Source organism: Paramormyrops kingsleyae, unplaced genomic scaffold (assembly GCF_048594095.1).
Source record: "Paramormyrops kingsleyae isolate MSU_618 unplaced genomic scaffold, PKINGS_0.4 ups34, whole genome shotgun sequence".
Taxonomy (NCBI): Eukaryota; Metazoa; Chordata; class Actinopteri; order Osteoglossiformes; family Mormyridae; genus Paramormyrops; species Paramormyrops kingsleyae.
Genome location: NW_027325972.1, coordinates 854789 through 859039, shown reverse-complemented (window position 1 = coordinate 859039; position 4251 = coordinate 854789). Strand labels below are relative to the sequence as shown.

General features: G+C 58.0%; 1 non-coding gene across 1 annotated transcript in view; it reads left to right on the top strand.

The window, feature by feature from the left end:
* The first annotated feature begins 2546 nt into the window (after positions 1–2546).
* Positions 2547–4251, top strand: part of LOC140585630 (18S ribosomal RNA) — a 1829-nt gene continuing 124 nt past the window's right edge. The window contains exon 1 of the ribosomal RNA XR_011987568.1: positions 2547–4251. This exon is cut by the window's right edge and continues 124 nt beyond it. This is a non-coding gene — a ribosomal RNA (18S ribosomal RNA).

Sequence of the window (4251 nt, the reverse complement as noted above, 5' to 3'; positions counted from 1 at the left end):
CTGCCTTGGGTGTGGGCACTGTGGGTGGTACCATAAGTAGCAGGTGTAAGCATAACCCTAAGTAGCTGGTGGAAGCATAACCCTAAGTCACAGGGGAGCCTGGGAACCAGCGGGCCCTCGGTGAAACGGTACCCAGGGAAGGTGCACTGAAAGCCGGCTAGGGTTACCGGGGCCTACTGGTAGATGGACCTAGGGTTCAAGGGGACCATCGGTGAAACTGTACCCAGGGAAGGTGCATCTAACCCTTGGTAGCCTGGGCCAACTTTTCAGAAGACTGCTTGGTCTTACGTTTAGATTTATTGGCCAACATGATCATCTTCCAAAAGGCCCGAGACGAAACCAGGCCTCCAGCCGGGCAGAAGGGAAGCCGCGCGGGCCTCGCCGCCCCGCCCTGCCTTGGGTGCGGGCACTGTGGGTGGTACCATAAGTAGCAGGTGGAAGCATAACCCTAAGTCACAGGGGAGCCTGGGAACCAGCGGGCCCTCGGTGAAACGGTACCCAGGGAAGGTGCACCGAAAGCCGGCTAGGGTTACCGGGGCCGACCGGTAGATGGACCTAGGGTTCAAGCGGACCATCGGTGAAACTGTACCCAGGGAAGGTGCATCTAACCCTTGGTAGCCTGGGCCAACTTTTCAGAAGACTGCTTGGTCTTACGTTTAGATTTATTGGCCAACATGATCATCTTCCAAAAGGCCCGAGACGAAACCAGGCCTCCAGCCGGGCAGAAGGGAAGCCGCGCGGGCCTCGCCGCCCCGCCCTGCCTTGGGTGCGGGCACTGTGGGTGGTACCATAAGTAGCAGGTGGAAGCATAACCCTAAGTCACAGGGGAGCCTGGGAACCAGCGGGCCCTCGGTGAAACGGTACCCAGGGAAGGTGCACCGAAAGCCGGCTAGGGTTACCGGGGCCGACCGGTAGATGGACCTAGGGTTCAAGCGGACCATCGGTGAAACTGTACCCAGGGAAGGTGCATCTAACCCTTGGTAGCCTGGGCCAACTTTTCAGAAGACTGCTTGGTCTTACGTTTAGATTTATTGGCCAACATGATCATCTTCCAAAAGGCCCGAGACGAAACCAGGCCTCCAGCCGGGCAGAAGGGAAGCCGCGCGGGCCTCGCCGCCCCGCCCTGCCTTGGGTGCGGGCACTGTGGGTGGTACCATAAGTAGCAGGTGGAAGCATAACCCTAAGTCACAGGGGAGTCTGGGAACCAGCGGGCCCTCGGTGAAACTGTACCCAGGGAAGGTGCATTGAATCCTGGGTACTTTTCAGATGGTTGCCTGGTCTTAGGAGGTCCTTAAGGTCAAGGGACCTTTGTCATAAGTGTACCCAGAGATGGTGCACTTACTTCTGCGTACCTTTCAGAAGCTTGCCTGGTCTTATGTTTAGATTTTTTTGCCAACATGATGTTCCAAAGTGGACGAGACGAAACTAGGCCTCCAGCCAGGCAGAAGGGAAGCCGCACGGGCCTCGCCGCCCCGCCCTCCCTTGGGTGTGGGCATTGTGGGAGGTGCCCGTGCACGGTACCAGCAGGATATTAGGGGAGAGTCATCGTCAACCAGGCTCCAGTATGCGAAGCTGCCCGCTCGTCTCTCCCCCCAGCTGTGCCCTGCGCCTGGCTGGCGAGCAGGTTCTGAGTCCCACATCTGACAGAGACAGGCGGATGCGTCCCATCTTGGAGGGCCCCTGCGGCTCAGGCCCTTTGCTCCTGATGCTCAGGCAAGGAGGCTCCTCCCTACATCGATGGGTCCAGGTCGAGCGTTGTGTACCCAGGGATGGTGCACTTAAGGTCAGGGGGCCTTTGTCCTAAGTGTAGCCGGGGAAGGTGCACTTAATGCTGGATACATGATGTCCCGTAAGTGACGAGACGAAACCAGGCCTCCTGCCCGGGCAGACGGGAAGCCTCCCCGTCCTCGCCGCCCCACCGTCTCTTGGGGGCAGGCCCTGTGGGTGGTGCGCTTACGGGACACCTGGATATCAGGGGAGAGCCAATGTCTTCCGGGCTCCGGCATGAGAAGCTGCCCGCTTGTCTCCCCCGTAGCTGTGCCCTGCGCCCGGCTGGCAAGCGGGTTCCGAGTCCCACATCTGATAGCCAGGCAAATGCGACCCATTCTGGGAGGGCCCCTGCGGCTCAGGCCCTTTGCTCCTGATGCTCAGGCAAGGAGGCTCCTCCCTCCATCGATGGGTCCAGGTCGAGCGTTGTCCACCCGGGAGGCCCTCTCTCCGTGCTGCGAGAGAGAGGCCAATGGGTGCATGTGCGCAGACCCCTCACAGCGTGACCGAGGTGTCCAGGAAAAAAAAGTGGCACGCAGCCACGGGCTTAGGCGAGGGCAGTGTCCCCCATGGTGGCGGTCAGAGACAACCGCGCCCTCGGTCCCACCGGTCCCCACGCCTGCCCGAGATGCTTTTTCTCCGGTCCCGACAATAATGTCCACAAATAGGAAGCCTGGCCTGGCCTGCACCGCACCCCCACCACCTACCAAGGTCTGCGGGGCGGCAGGCGGCGCTCTGTGCCGAGGAGTCGTGACTGCTCTGGCGCGGGTGATTGTGGCTATCTGGTCGATCCTGCCAGTAGCATATGCTTGTCTTAAAGATTAAGCCATGCATGTCTAAGTACGCACGGCCGGTACAGTGAAACTGCGAATGGCTCATTAAATCAGTTATGGTTCCTTTGATCGCTCCAACCGTTACTTGGATAACTGTGGCAATTCTAGAGCTAATACATGCAAACGAGCGCTGACCCTCCGGGGATGCGTGCATTTATCAGACCAAAACCCATCCGGCGGCGCCCGCGCCCCGGCCGCTTTGGTGACTCTAGATAACCTCGGGACGATCGCGCGCCTCGGCGGCGGCGATATCTCATTCGAATGTCTGCCCTATCAACTTTCGATGGTACTATAAGTGCCTACCATGGTGACCACGGGTAACGGGGAATCAGGGTTCGATTCCGGAGAGGGAGCCTGAGAAACGGCTACCACATCCAAGGAAGGCAGCAGGCGCGCAAATTACCCACTCCTGACACGGGGAGGTAGTGACGAAAAATAACCATACAGGACTCTTTCGAGGCCCTGTAATGAGAATGAGTACACTTTAAATCCTTTAACGAGGATCCATTGGAGGGCAAGTCTGGTGCCAGCAGCCGCGGTAATTCCAGCTCCAATAGCGTATATTAAAGTTGCTGCAGTTAAAAAGCTCGTAGTTGGATCTCGGGATCGGGCTGGTGGTCCGCCGCGAGGCGAGCTACCGCCTGTCCCGGCCCCTGCCGGTCGGCGCCCCCTCGATGCTCTTAACTGAGTGTCCCGCGGGGTCCGAAGCGTTTACTTTGAGAAAATCAGAGTGTTCAAAGCAGGCCCGGTCGCCTGAATGCTGCAGCTAGGAATAATGGAATAGGACTCCGGTTCTATTTCGTGGGTTTCCTGATCCGGGGCCATGATTAAGAGGGACGGCCGGGGGCATTCGTATTGCGCCGCTAGAGGTGAAATTCTTGGACCGGCGCAAGACGGACAAAAGCGAAAGCATTTGCCAAGAATGTTTTCATTAATCAAGAACGAAAGTCGGAGGATCGAAGACGATCAGGTACCGTCGTAGTTCCGACCATAAACGATGCCGACTGGCGATCGGGCGGTGTTATTGCAATGACCCGCCCGGCAGCGACCGGGAAACCAAAGTCTTTGGGTTCTGGGGGGAGTATGGTTGCAAAGCTGAAACTTAAAGGAATTGACGGAAGGGCACCACCAGGAGTGGAGCCTGCGGCTTAATTTGACTCAACACGGGAAACCTCACCCGGCCCGGACACGGAAAGGATTGACAGACTGACCGCTCTTTCTCGATTCTGTGGGTGGTGGTGCATGGCCGTTCTTAGTTGGTGGAGCGATTTGTCTGGTTAATTCCGATAACGAGCGAGACTCAACCATGCTAACTAGTTACGGGACCCGGTGCGGTCGCCGTCCAACTTCTTAGAGGGACAAGTGGCATTCAGCCAAACGAGACGGAGCAATAACAGGTCTGTGATGCCCTTAGATGTCCGGGGCTGCACGCGTGCCACACTGAGTGGAGCAGCGTGTCTGCACCCTTCGCCGAGAGGCGTGGGTAACCCGCTGAACCCCATGCGTGCTGGGGATTGGGGATTGCAATTATTTCCCATGAACGAGGAATTCCCAGTAAGCGCGGGTCATAAGCTTGCGTTGATTAAGTCCCTGCCCTTTGTACACACCGCCCGTCGCTACCTCCGATTGGATGGTTTAGTGAGGTCTTTGG